Consider the following 15,103-nt stretch of genomic DNA (forward strand, 5'->3'; position numbering starts at 1 on the left):
AAAGGGAATAGAGGCCCTGGCTGGTGGAGCCAATATTGAGACCGGTGAGTAGAATTCTCAGTGTATGTGGGAGTTACCTGACTCTTGTTAAAGTCACAGTCTTGTTTTCACGAAGACTGTCCTGATCTTTCTGGCCTGGCCTTCCCTGATGAGAGCTTGATTCCATGGCTGGGTTAGTCAATGTAGACATAAGTTAGCATTAGTCGTGTCAGAGCAGTGCAACTGCCTATTAACAGCCCGACCACAGCTCCATCCATATGAATTATTCCTGAGCACTATTGGACACGTGGTGCCGGACAACAAGGCATAAATGTCCAAAGCATTGAGAAAATGTCAGACTGCTGTCACGCGATTGCCAGCTTGCCACACACGGCTCTGCACTCGGGCCTGTGCCCAGTGTTCTGCTCCCAACACGCGCTGACTTAGAATGTCAGAGCCTGGGCTTTGCCAGGCTCCTTCTCCAGGAGGCCCAGAGCCTCCTCGCTCTTCCGCCTCTCCTGAGCTGGCCTGCAGGCCTGGGGCGCGTCCAGCTCTCTGAGCCTGTGGGGAGGGACAAACCCAAAGCACTTGAGGGTTACTCTTTGGGAGAGTTTGTCCCATAATTAATGACACCTCAATCCTCTAGTCTCCCAGCATGGCACACTCCAAGTTCTCCTCATGCTCTCAGCTTCCGCTGCTCCAGCCTATAACCCCGGGGAACCCCACACTGGAAAACCCTCCCCATTTTTTACCAACTTTACCAACCCCCCTTTTCTTGGTCTTCTCTTTACAGCCAAGCTCACCCGGCCACCACTTCCTCACCTTCTCTTTGCTTCTCGGTTGATGGGTGTCTTGATATCCACAGCTGCCGAACTTGCTGTTCATAAAATCAACCCGGTTCTTCCCCGACTTATCTTTGCAGAATTCCATTCTTGACATCATGTTCCTAAATATGCTCTTCTGTGACTTCCGTGACACAACTGCAGCCTCATTCTCCTGGCCCCGCTGCTCCTCCTCAGGCTGCCCTGTCTCTCAAATGCCAGGTTATTATTCCTGGTCCCACCTTGGCTTTTGTGTCCCAACTGACACACTTCCCATGAGCCATTGCATTATGTTCCTGTCTCTTCAGCTGCCACTTACAAGCTGACAATTCCCAAATTACGCCTCCTCCAGATTTCACCTACCTGCCCCCTGATCCCCCATGCCTGAAGCAGAAGTCCAACGCAAATGTGAGCTCTCTTTTCGGATTCCTGCTGGACTTCCTGTCACAGTTCCTCCCGTCACCAACCACCTGGTTGTCTAATTAGCAGCAACTGATTCATTCCTATTCCTCTGACTGCCTCAGTGGTACCTCCACCGCCAGCCTTGCTGTCCAGTGGTTCCTTCTCTCCTGCAGTCACAAATTTGACTGTGACTCTCTCATTGGGCAGTTCTCATCACCTACAGGATGGAGTCCCAGTGTTTTCCTGTGGTCCTTGGCCATTCATGGTCGGCCTCCAGCTGGCCCTCCCACCCTCTGTCCATCCTCACCGCCCCCACCCGCTTCCCTGTCCATGCTCTAGTCCACCAGGCCACTTTTCTCTACACAGGCCACATTTTGCCCAGGTTGATTCCTATGGAATCCTTGTGCACTTTCTAAGTTACCTACTCTGAAAACGTGCCCTGCCTCCCTTATCGCACTGCCTGCATGCCAAAGCACTTTGCAACAGCTCTGTTGGGCGTGTAGGACTGGAAAGAAGAAAGGGTGTCTCTTCATCTGACTGTGGTCCCCTCGAGCAACAGGACGAGGCCTTCATTTCCTGGGCTGCGCCTGCCCCGAGGAGTGCCATGCAAGGACAGTGTACTGATGCCAACCTGAAGAACAGACACATTAACTTTGAAGCCTGGAGGTGAGCTGGGCCTCAAGAGGAGACTGAGTGAGGCGGCAACCTGTTCCCCCCTCCATGCAGCCCATCGGGACCACAGTATCTTCAGCAGCAGCGCACAGAGTGTCTCCACCCAGAGCACTTCAGCTAAGCTTTGGGTCTAAGGGAATAGCGCCCGTCCCTCTCTTTTTCATGTTTAAGAAAGTAGGACAATATAATGTAAATTAAGCTCAGAAGGGAGGGGGAGGGGGAGGGGGAGGGGGATTGAGGAGGAAGGAAGAAGGGAGGCAAGGAGGGAGAGAGAAGGGGGGGGGAGAGAGAGAGAGGGGGGGGAGAGAGAGAGAGAGAGAGAGAGAGAGAGAGAGAGAGAGAGAGAGAGAGAGAGAGAGAGAGAGAGACATGGAGGGAGGAAAGGAAGGAAGGAAGGAGAGATAGGAAAGGGAGGGAGGATGAGGAGGGAGGGAGCCTGAGTGGGAGAGATGGAGGAGTGGGAGAGCACTGTCTTCTGTAAGTTCACACAGATGGCCTCCAGTCCTTTATCTTGGGCTCAGTACTTTCTCACCTGGTCATACTTCCTTCCCTTTCCCAGGCAGAACTGTCGGTGCAGGGATCTATAGTATTTGTATATATCAGCCCAGAAACCAGAGAGCAAACGCTTGTGTTCCTGTGTAACTAGGCAGACTTCCTTACGCAGAGAGGGCCAAGCAGAACTATTTAAGGAGCGCCTGGCCCCACCTATTTGTACCGGTCTCGCCTGCTGTGTCAGAGCACGTCCATGGTCACTGTCATTCTCTTCACTGAAGATAACATGTTCTTTAGTGAGTGTGAGCCAGATTCCTGAACTCTGCCACTGAACACGGAAAAGGGGTGGATTATGTGCGAGTCTTTAATGGATGAGGATCATCAGGCAACATCATTGAACACCTGTGCCTTCCAGGTGGCAGGCACGTGGTAGGCCCTGGAGCCACCCAAATGCAGTGGGTGAGAGGCTTCTGTAAACAATGACTGCTGGGCTCAGATTTTGAATTTGGGGCATTGTTAATCACAAGGAGTCTTTTTTCACAGGGAGGTTTTTTTCTCTGAATCAACACACATTCCTAAGCTTCTTTCCAGCAAGACTGCTACTTCACCTTCTCCAACAGCCCGGAAGAGAGGCGCGGAGGTCGGAGCGGACCTAGTCCTGAGGGCAGGTGTTCTGTCGCTACATTTAGTTGCAGGCCTGCTTTCCTCCCATAGGACATGCACCGCTCTGGTCACTAAGGCCCCTGCTCACATCCCATCTTACCTCCAAACTTCCAGACCTGGTTACGCCATCAGAAATATGTGAGCTTTGACAGAGACTTCAGTCTGCCCTCAGCAGTACTACCTTCCAGAGCAGATGCATCCGGCCCTGCCTGCCATGGCCCTTCCTCTGCCTCAGCAGAAGAGTTGGAGACTGAACCATCTGTCATTTCCAGACAATGACACGACGTTTGCAGCAGGTGTGACCGTGGGCGGGTGATTGCCCATCTTGGGCCATAGCTTCCTCATCATGAAGTGCATTCTAATGTCCTTTCTGCTTAACCATTCAGCCACTCTGCATGCTATGGATGTTTCCCTGAGTGTGTTTTTGGATGAGATTAACATTTAAAAATCAGTGGACTTTGAGTACACTAACTGCCCCCATATGTGGGTGAGCCCCAGCCAATCAAATTGAAGGCCTGAATAAAACAAAGACTGACATTCTCTGAGCAAGAACAAATTCTGCCTGCAGACAGCCTTTAGACTTAAACTGCACGATCAGCTTTCCTGGGGTTCCAGCTTCCTGGCCTGGCCCATCCTACAGGTCTTTTATTTTGCCAGCCTCCATAATTTCATGAACCAAGTCATTAAAATCTCTATCTATCTATCTATCTATCTGTCATCTATCTTTCTGATCTATCATTATCTAATGCCTATCTCTCTGTATCTATATGTAATCTATATACCTATACCTAATCTATCTCTTATTTCTATCTTTATATCTTTCAATCATTTCTATCTCTATCTCTATCTCTATCTCTATCTCTATCTCTATCTCTATCTCTATCTCTATCTCTATCTATCTCTAGCATCCATCTATATCTATCTACCTATATGTATCCCTTGGTCCCCTTTCTCCGGAGAACCTGACTCACACAAAGGGGGTGGGAAATACCTTATTCTCAGCTGTGATTTACTTCCTAATTTCTGCTATTTGGCACTTTCTTTTCAGGCTAGAGAAATTCTTCCTATCCTCATTGCTGGCAAAAGTCCCTTGGCCTGCTAAGTCCTTCCTGGTCACTTTCCTAGATCAATTTGTGCACCAGCTTTGTTTTACATGTGGGTAGGGCTTAATTAGCCTTCCTTGGTTCTCCGTGTTCTGCCTTCTTTCTCTCACACAGCCCAGTGCCCGATGCTGTCTCATGAGGTGGGCACCCATAACTGCTGGGGCATTCAGATCAGGGGCTGGCTTTTGCTCTCTTGTGATTGCAGCCCAGGAACAAGTAGAAACTGGTGATTTACCTCATCGGTACATCCTAGACACAGGTGTACCCTCTCCGAAGGAAAGTCTCTAACTCCATCCCTCCTTGGTGTCTCAGCATCTGTACCCAGAGAGGCAAGCTGTGGACATGGGGCCAGCAGCCTGGGCTACGATGCCTGCAGTGCAGGTTGTGATTTTGCATGACTGAGGGCCTGGTGGTGCTCAGAGGAGCCATGTTTTTGATGAGTGGATCATTTACATCATTTGTGAATATTCATGAATCTCTTTGTGCTGTAATTCCAGTATGACCTTCCTTTCTTTTCCCAGAGGACAGGGATTTTAGGGCTGTCAGCCTGAGGATGGGCCGACATGCCTGCCAGTTAGGCCTCTGAGGACAATAGATGGCTGGGACCCAAGATCCCAACTGGCTGCACAATGTTGCCTTGTGTCTGAGAGCCATGTGACCTATCTTTTCCCACACATACCCTCCCCCTTTGTGGTAAAGTACCTATAACATAAAATTCACTATTTTAACCATTTTAATGTACAGTTTAGTAACATTAAGTACATCCACATTGTTGTGCAATCATCACTATCTGTTCTCCAATTTATCATCCTCCCAGGTAGAAGCTCTGTAACCATGAACACTAATTTCCCACTCCTCTTTCTCATTACTCCATTCATCTACTTGCTATCTTTATGAATTCTCCTATTTTATATATTTCACAAAATAGAAACATATGGCATTTGTCTTTTTGTAGATGACTTATTTGTAGATGACTTATTAGGACAATGCTTTTAAGGTTCATTTGTGATGTAGCATGTATGCAAACTTCATTTTTATGGCTGAGTAATATTTCATTGTATGTATGTACCACATTTTGTCTGTCTGTTCATTTGTTGATGGATACTTAGGTTGTTTCCATGTTTGGCTAATGTGAACACTATTGTTTGCACTGAATACTGACATGCAGAGATATGTTCCAGTGTGTGTTCAATGATTTCAGGTATACACGTAGGAGTGAAAATTCTATCTCTAACTTTTTGAGGAACTGCTAACCTGTTTTCTACAGCAGCTGCTCCATTCTACAATCACAGCAGCAATGTATGAGGATTCCAATTTCTTTTCATACTTGCCAACACTTGTTATTTTTCATATTAAAAAATTATAGCCATCCTAATGAGTATGAAATAGTGTCTTATGTGGTTTTGATTTCCAGTACCCTAACGACTAATGTGTAACATATTTTCATATGCTTGTTGGTCATTTGTATATCATTTCTTTAAAGAAATTTTATTTAAGTTCTTTGTTCATTTAAAAATTAGGTTGTCTTTTTGTTGTTGAGTTTTAGAAGTTCTTTATGTATTTTGGGAACTAAACCCCTATCATACACATGATTTTAAATATTTTATTCTTTCAGTAGGTTGTCTTTTCATTTTCTTGGTAATGGTTTTTGAGTCTCCAAAGTTTTAAAATTTTGATAAAGTATTTGTTAATTGTTTCTTTTGCAATTTGTACTTTTGGTGTCATATCTAAGAATCTATTGCCCTATCTAAGGTCAGACAGATTTACCCCTATGTTTTCTTCTAAGAGTTTTATACTTTCAGCTCTAGCATTTTGGTTTTTGACCCATTTTAACCTAATTACTGTATATTGTGGGAGGTAGGGTTCCACATCATTCTTTTGCTTGTAAAAACCCAGTTTCCCCAGCACCATTTGTTTAAAAAATATATTTTATTGATTTTGTACAGAGAGGAAGGGAGAGAGATAGAGAGTTAGAAACATCGATGAGAGAAAGTCATCAATCAGCTGCCTCTTGCACACCCCCTATTGGGGATATGCCCCCAACCAAGGTACATGCCCTTGACCGGAATCGAATCCGGGACCCTTTAGTCCCCAAGCTGATGATCTATCCATTGAGCCAAACCGGTTTCGGCCCAGCACCATTTGTTAAAGAATTTGTTCTTTTCCCATTCAATTGATCATAGATGTCTGCATTATTTTCTGGATTATCGGTTCCATTCCCTTGGTCTATGTGTCTCTCTCTATGCTAGGACCACACTGTAGCTTCTTAGTAAGTTTTGAAATCAGAAAGTGTGAATCAGACACATATTCCTTTGTTCCTGCTGGAGATCTTGGCCAGCCACCCTGCTACCCTTCAGGGGCCATCAGGAGCCTCTGGTTCTAAGCCTGGGATAGGCACAAGTCTAGGAGGCCTATCCCAAACTGCTCTCTGGTGTGTGTGTGTGTGTGTGTGTGTGTGTGTGTGTGTGTGTGGTGGGGGTGTATGGGAGTGTGGTGAGGGTGGGTGGGAGAATATAATATATTAAACACACGTGGATACCTGTGAAAGTGAAAGAGGATTGTCAGTAGTCTCCTAGGATTTGATAACATATGATCACACAGGTGGCTTAAGACAACAGGTGCTTATTCTCTCAGTCTGGAGGCCGAAGCCCAGAGACCAGGTGCTGGCGGGCTGTTTTCTCCAAAGGCTCCAGGGCAGGGCCTTCCTTTACACTCCCAGCTGCTGCCCTTATCTCACGTGGTCTTCCCTGGTCTGTGTCTTCTCTTCTGTCTCTTGTTAATGAAAAAAAAAAAAATCATTGAAACCTGTAAAGAATTTTTGTGAGTTTATTTGAGCCAAACTTTCAACATATGCCGGGAAGCAGAACCTCAACAGATTGAGATAATGCTCCGAAGAATGTTGGGTTACATTTTCATTTATACATTGAAATCAAAGGAGGGACATAGGTGGGTTACATGAAATTCATTGGTGATGGAGTAAGGAGGCGGGAGAAAGCAAAGCGGTGGGAAACTCCTGGGATTGGATAAAAAGTAAAATGATGGATGTGTACTCAGGTGAGTGCAAGAACAATTAACATGATAACGAAGGAATTTGAGGCATCTGTCCTGGCGCCCACCACATTTGCTTGTGCCCCAGGGGCTCCAGAAAAAGGGAAGTTACAAGTTACCCAGACATCTCACAGATATGTTATCCTAGAGGCAGGAAGGCAAATGGGCTCAGGAAAGAAGATCTAAGTTGATCTTTGTCTGGGAAAATATCGGCCTAGGAAATGACTACCCACTATAACCTGTTTGTAGTTAGATATTTAATTTTCAGACCATCTTTTGTGGTTATTTTAGATCTCTGAGTTTGCAAGACTGCCACGCAGGCCTCCCCTGAGCCTGTCAGGTTGGCATGTGGCTCTTTTCGTCCACACTCTCATAAGGCAATTGTCCTTGGTTTAGGATAACCCAGGATAACTGCAGTTTGAGATCCTGAATTACATCTTGAAAAACCCTTTCCAAGATAAGGTCATTTATAGGTTACAGGAGATAGGGCATGGACACACCTTTTTTTTGGGAAATAATTCCATCCACTACAGGATTTTACTAATAATTATACCAGGACAAAGGACATAATGCCAGGACTGCCCCCAGCAAACTGCCCCCACAAAAATATGGTCACACAGATTAAAGACTCCCTGTGAGGCGATGGCCCTTTTCCACTGCAGCACAGGGAGGGTCCCTCACCTCCTCTGTGCTCCCTGTGTGGGCCAGGTCTGGCCACAGGGCCCTTCCAAACCTGGGCTCCTCTTTCAGAGGCGGCAGCTCAGCCACCGTCTCTCCAGCCACCATGGCGGCTCCATCACTGTCTGTCCTCTGAAAGGTGGGTGAAGAATAGAACTCTCACCCTTTTCGTGCCTCTCACCCAAAGCTTCCCATCTTCCTATAAGAAGACCACTGGGGGAGAATCCACGTGACTTCTGGCCTGTGCCAGTGTGATCCTTTGGTTTTCCTTAGAAGTGGGGGCGGGGGTAGCCAGCCCTCCCTATGCTGAGGGGAGTTCACCCTCTCAGAACTCCAGGGACAGGTGAAGGATGGGGGAGCGGTGAGAGATGAGAGAGTCCCAAGGCAGAGTGGGGCTGGGTTTCAGAAGGAAAGCAGCGAGGGTTCTAGGTGCCAGCAGACATGTTTGATCCTCAGTCATCAGGCAGGGGAGGCTGAGAAGGCCATGGCCTGGGCGGGAGGCTGGGGACAATGGGAGAGAGCCTAGGGGTGGAGTGAAATCTCGGGGGGGGGGGGGGGGAGAGAAGCAGGAAAAGGGGGCCTAGGAAACACCAGAGGCACGCTTTGTCATGTAGGAGCTGATAGTGTAGCCTGTTGTATGGCATTGCAGGGACTTCTGGTGCAGTTTTGGCTCCATGGCACCCTGCTTTGGGAAAGCATGCAGTGATACTGGAGCGGGCCAAAATGAAGGGACTCCACTGTCCCACCAGAGGGGTCGGAGACACACCCTGGGGGTCAGTGTCTCAAACCTGGGAGGTGCTTGTTAACGCAGGGAAATCCTGTGGCACCACAGGGCCTATTTTAGGAACGAAGTGTTCTGGGAGAGGAGCACTCCAGGCGGCAGGCGGTGGACTGGGGCTTTCTGTTTCATGGAGAAAATATGTCTGGAACTGAGGCCACGCAGGGGCCTGCAGACCTAGAGGCGGACAGGAACTCCAAGGACCGCACTTGCACTCCTGGCTCACCACCCCGCACAGTCCTGGTCATGGCTCCCGGCCAGGTGAGCCAATGCTTTGCTCTGAGTGTTGTGTCTTTGTGGAGGATTTAAAATGGCCACAAACCTTTGACAGCCCTCCATCTGAGAGGCGGGGAGTCCTCTCACTGAAGCCAGAGGCTCAGCGGGCAGAATCAGGACTGAAAAGTGGTCAATGCAGCTGAGGCATGGTGGGAGGAGAGAGCAGCTGCCGGACTCTGAGAAACTGGAGGAGGAGAGACTTACATCATCATCTCATATCAGCCTCCAAGGTGGGCACTGCTGATGAGGAGACTGAGGCTGGAGGGTGAAGGCCAAGGCCCCCCTATAAGCAAGCAGCCGGGTTTGAAGTCCACGCTCACCCCTCGGTCAATTTTTCTGATAATGAGGCGGTGACCGCTGTGCCCTTATGGCCTCCTGCCCTGAATGACCAAGCTGCCCAGATCTCATGATGCCTGGAGCGGGCAGCGTGGCTCCAGCCTTGCCCACCTCGGTTGCTTAATGAGCACCCTAATTTGATTGGCTCCAAATGAATGTGATGTAAAATTAAAAGATGCCAGAAGACACTGCAATAAATCGAATGAGTTAGTTTCAATTGATTATGTTTTGAATTCAATTAGATTTCTCCTCCAGTCCTCTCTGGATACTAATCCAGCTGCTGGTTACAGAGCAATAAGTGGAAAGGTCTGTTATTGTTGAGTTCCGGCCTCTGTCATGCAGCTGGGGCTCAGGCAGTCGTGCTGGATGGAAAACGTCAGCTTGGGTGTGGGGAGGTCAAGGGAGTTCAAGGCCAGCAGTCAAGCCTCCTGCTAGCAAGCCAGCATATTTCCTGTTGGGGAAGGGATTCAAAGCAATGTACCCAATTAAAATGGTTTAAAATTATTTTTAGTGCATGAACACTTCAAGAGGCTACACAGAAGGGAGTGTCAGAGTCATGGACTTTGTCGTGTGACAGGCAGCAGGGGACACAGTGGTTGAAGTCTCTGGGCTCAGCCTGGCCTCACACTCTGTGTAACTAGGGTAAATCGCCAACCCCCTCCAAACTTGGTTTTCTTATTTGCACAACGAGGGAGTCAAGCTCTAAGAGCAGGTTTGATAGCCCTGGGTTCTGTGCTGCTGTTGTCCTCTTGTTCCCATCTTTCCACCCAGGCTCTGTGCTGCCACCCATTGCCATTCTTCAGCACATTTGGCCCGGGGACCTGATCTCTTCAGCCTGCCTTTCCTGGGTTTTCTTGTGGTCATAGGTTGGATCCAGCTACAGGGCAAAAGAATAGCCCCCTGCCTCAGGGCTGTGCCTCTTTAAGACCCTACTCCTGCCAGAAGCCTTCTGCACATCTTAAGCTCTCCCTGCAACGGTGATACCACTGCCTCTGTGTCTCTAACTTGTGGGTGGTAACAGCATCCCGCAGTTGCTGTCTCTGTGGTCCTCAACATTCTACATATCTCCTCTTTGTTCTCTGTACCCTGCTCACACTTCTCAATGGAATATTGCCTTTAAAGGCTCATCATTTGAAACATCTGGGAATTCCATTTCCTACTGTGGCCCTACATAATGCAGATGCTAGACCCACTTTTTGATTGAGGTTCCTTATGGAATGTTCTTCTAGGAAAGGGACTACAGCTGAGACAAAAGGAAGGGGTTTCTGGTTTGGGAGATTGGTATGAAGCTGGAGGGGCCCGGGAGGTCCCTGGCAGAGCATAGGAGAGGCTAAGGTGGAGAGCACAGTGTGGACAGGTAGGGACTGCAGAAGACCTGGGTGTGGGAGCCAGGGTGGCTGTCTCTCCTGGCTCACAGAGAGCAGGTGCTGCCGCAGAAGGGAAAAGGAAAGAGGGAAAGGCTCCCAGCCCTGCTCCATCCCTGCCCAGTTAGTCAGAAGCCTAACCCCTGCTTGAGGGCCAAAGGCCTGTGTTCTTAGAGTCTCGGGCGGGAGAAGCTCTGCTCAGAGGCTAATGATGGTGGTGTGTTTTCTTTGGAATGGGGCTCCCAAGGGCAGGGTGTGAAGACTTGGCTTCAGCTGTGGGGGAAGAACTGGAAGGAGATGGGTCTTGGGGTAGGATAGAGGGTGAGAGAAGGTGTTGGTAGGTGGCCAGGGACTTGCTTTTGGGATGGTGACCGAAGATTACAAGGGTGGGATCAACTATGGTGATTTATGCTCTTAGCTTCCATGTAAGTAAGTGACCTGGGCCCTGGAGGAGGGTGGAGAACCACTCTGGGTGCTGGTCCAGGATCCCTGTGGCAGTGACTGACCTGGAGGAGATCTGGAAGTCAGTGTCAGGCCTGGAGAGTGCACATCAGCATTCTAGGGCCATGGCCTGGCAGCCTCATGGTTGGGCAGGCCACCTTCTGCCTCAGTGGCCCCCACAGTTGGGTTCTCATGCTGCCTCCAGGGTTGGAGGAGAGCCTGGCAATGATTAGTGCCTTACCTGGAGCAGGAGCAGCTCCCAGGGAGGGATGGGTGCTCAGGACTGCGTGGAAGCTTGGGACTGATGACAACAGGATGCAGGATGCAGATGACTGCAGGGACCTTCCTGACCTTGGCGTTCCAGGGGGCTGTAACCTGTGAGTCAGTAGGAAATGCAGGGACGAGGAAGTCATGCCAAATGCTGGGTAAATGGAGGTAGAGATCTAGGCCCAGAGTCTGAGCACCATGTCAGGTTCCAGAAAAGCAAAGGTGAATGGAATCTTGGAAGCTGCTTGTCGGAGGCTTCTCGTCCCCCCAGGGCCAGAGTCAGCGCCAGCAGCAGCAGGGGAACAAAGGGTATGGTCAGTGCTTCAGACCAAACTGAAGACAGAGTCGTGTGCCTGGGAAACAGGTGCATGGGGGCAGGCAGGTCTTCAGGTGAGAACTGAGGCACGTCACTGTCTCCTGAAGAGAGGGGGATGACAAGAGGCCATTCTTTTACTTCTTCATCTCTTCATAATTGATTTTAGAAAATTAAAGCATGTGAGGTTTTTATTAATGGCCTTGGAACCATTAATATCTTAGATATTATCTATCTTTAGATATTAGATAATATCTATCTTTTTTTTTTTTGAAAGCTGTGACATACCAGGTCAAACTCCAACAGATAAGAAATAAAGTAGTTTCTTTATTTCTCTCTCTCTCTCTCTCTCTCTCTCTCTCTCTCTCTCTCTCTCTCTCTTTCTCTCTCTCTCTCTCTCTCTTTCTCTTAAATATTTTTATTGATTCCAGAGGGAAAGAGAGAGGGAGACAGAGACAGAAACATCAATGATGAGGGACAATCATTGATTGGCTGCCTCTTGCATGCCCCCTATTGGGGATCCAGCCCACAACCCAGGCACGTGCCCTGACCTGGAATCGAACCCTTACCTCCTGGTTCATAGGCTGACCATCAATCACCGAGCCATACCAACTGGGTAAAGTAATTTCTCTTAAAAAGCAAAACTCAAATACTAGTATTAATAAAGATCATCCCAAGTTATATATTGTATTTTCCCCTTACGACCCTAGAATTTCATCCCAAATGGAATCACAGTACTAGACATTGATCAGATCCCTTTCCAAGCTTCAGCCCTTCATCCAAATATTTAAAAATCTTTTGCTATCACAATATGTCTTGTTATCAATGTAATGCATTTAAATACAAACAGATCAAATAGAAGAGAAGGGTTTATGGTGAAAGAAAACAATTTCCAACTTCATCTTTCCTCAGTTCTAGTCTCACTCTCCAGAGCAATTTCTTCTAAACATTTCCATTTTTAGTATTTCTGGGGAAGGGGCTGGGAGAGAAATTCTATAACTCTGAGTAGCATGTATATGAATTCTTATTTCTTGATTCATCATCTGTAGAAAATTTATTGGCCCCTTACAATGGAAAATAAGAAATTGCTTCACATATATGCCTGTCCTTCCTCTCTTTATTCTCCCAGAGTTTTATAGTTTCCCTGTGATTATTTTTAGTTCTCCTGTTATGTTCTTTTATGCCTGTGGAATTATGCCTTGATTCTGCATTTCATCAAGCCCAGTCAGAGTGATGGATGGTGGCAGCCAGTTTTGGGCTGTTCCCATACTTCCCACCCTCTTTCTTTTGGGAAGGGCTCTTCGCTCCCTTGGGTGAGCACCAGCATGCTCCTAGCTGGCCAGTCACTGCACTCCATCTTCGTAGCCATGGCAGCTGCCTGACCACTGAGCATGTTTCCTAATCTAGGCCATAAGCATCCTTCCCATTTGGTTAAGTTGGCCATCAATCAACTTTCACTACTAAAACTGCTCTCTTTTTAGCGCTGAGCTAGGGAGCTAATGAGAGAGACGAAAGATTTCTGGATCCATTTCACCTGAGGCCTACTTTGCCTCTTGATCTTCACAGCTACATAAGCCTGAATATTTTATTATTAGCTTCAACCAATTGTATTAACTTTCTGACTAATACAGGACTAATTATGACATATGGGACAGCCCATATGGGTGTTATATTTTGACAAATGCTTTTTCTGAATCCATTTGTGTGATCATTTGATTTTTTTTTCTTTTTAAGCCTGTTGATGTGCAAGGTAACATCAATGGATTTTTCAAATGTTGAACCAGTGCTGCATACCTGGAATAAATCCTACTTGGTGTGATGTATAATTATTTTTATACATCGTTGCATTGGATTTGCTAATGTTTTGTTAAGGATTTTTGGCATTAAACTCACAAGAGATATTAGTCTACTATTTTCTTTTTCTCTTGTGTTTGTTTGGTTTGTATTTGGGTAATTTAGGCCTCATAAAACAAATTGTAAAAATGTTCCCTCTAGCTGAGACCGGTTTGGCTCAATGGATAGAGCATCAGCTTGGGGACTGAAGGGTCCCAGGTTCGATTCCCATCAAGGGCATGTACCTTGGTTGCGGGCATATCCCTGGTAGGGGGTGTGCAGGAGGCAGCTGATTGATGACTCTCTCTCATCGATGTTTCTAACTCTCTATCTCTCTCCCTTCCTCTCTGTACAAAATCAATAAAATATATTAAAAAAAATGTTCCCTCTTCCTCAATTTTCTAGAGGAGATTGTATGAAATTAGCATTAATTCTTCTTTAAACGTTTGACAAAATTTTCAAGGAAAATCATCTAGGCCTAGATATTTACTTTTCTGGAGCTTTTAAATTATTAATTAAACTTCTTTAATGGTTATTAGGCTGTTCAGATGGTTTATGTATGTATATATGTATTTATTTATTTATTTATTTATATGTTTTAAAATATATCTTTATTGTTCAGATTATTAAATGTTCCTCTTTTTTCCCCCCTCCATTGCTCCCCTCCACCAGGTTCCCACCCCACCCTCAGCCCTTTCCCCATTCCCCATTGTCCTCATCCATAGGTGCATAGTTTATGTTCAGTCTCTTCCCGCAGCCCCATTCCCCCTTTCCTTGAGAATCATCAGTCCACTCCCATTCCATACCTCTGATTCTATTATATTCACTAGTTAATGTTGTTCATCAAATTTTTTAATTCCCTTGGTTTTTAGATTCACTTGTTGATAGTTATGTATTTGTTGTTCATAATTTTTATCTTTATTTTCTTCCTCTTCCTAAAGAACTCCCTTCAGCAATTCATATAATTCTGGCTTGGTGGTGATGAACTCCTTTAGCTTATTTTTATTTCTGAAGCTCTTTATCTGGCCTTCTATTCTGAGTGATAGCTTTGCTGGGTAGAGTAATTTTGGCTGTAGGTTCTTGTTATTCATCATCACCTTGAATATTTCTTGCCATTCCCGTCTGACCTGCATGGTTTCTGTTGAGAAATCAGCTGACAATCATATGGGTGCTCCTTTATAGGTAACTACCTGCTTTGCTCTTGCTGCTTTTAATATTCTCTCTTTGTCTTTTGCTCTTGGAATTTTAATTATGATGTATCTTGGTGTGGTCCTCTTTGGATTCCTTTTGTTTGGGGTTCTGTGTGCTTCCTGGACTTGTAAGTCTATTTCTTTCCCCAGGTGGGGGAAGTTTTCTGTCACTATTTCTTCCAATAGGTTTTCGGTATCTTGCTCTCTCTCTTCTTCTGGGACCTCCATAATTCTGATGTTGGTTCACTTGAAGTTGTCCCAGAGGTTTCTTATACCATCTTCAACTCCTGGATTCTCTTCTTGCTTCTGGCTCTTTGTGTTACAAATCTTTGACTTGAGTCTTGCAATATTCCAGTCTGTTTTTAGGACTCTGTATACTATTTTTCATTTCAGACAATGTATTCTTTATTTCTAGTTGATCCCTATTCATATCTTTAAAGGTCTGGC

This window comes from Pipistrellus hanaki, assembly GCF_964339955.1.
Source record: "Pipistrellus hanaki genome assembly, chromosome: 14".
Taxonomy (NCBI): domain Eukaryota; kingdom Metazoa; phylum Chordata; class Mammalia; order Chiroptera; family Vespertilionidae; genus Pipistrellus; species Pipistrellus hanaki.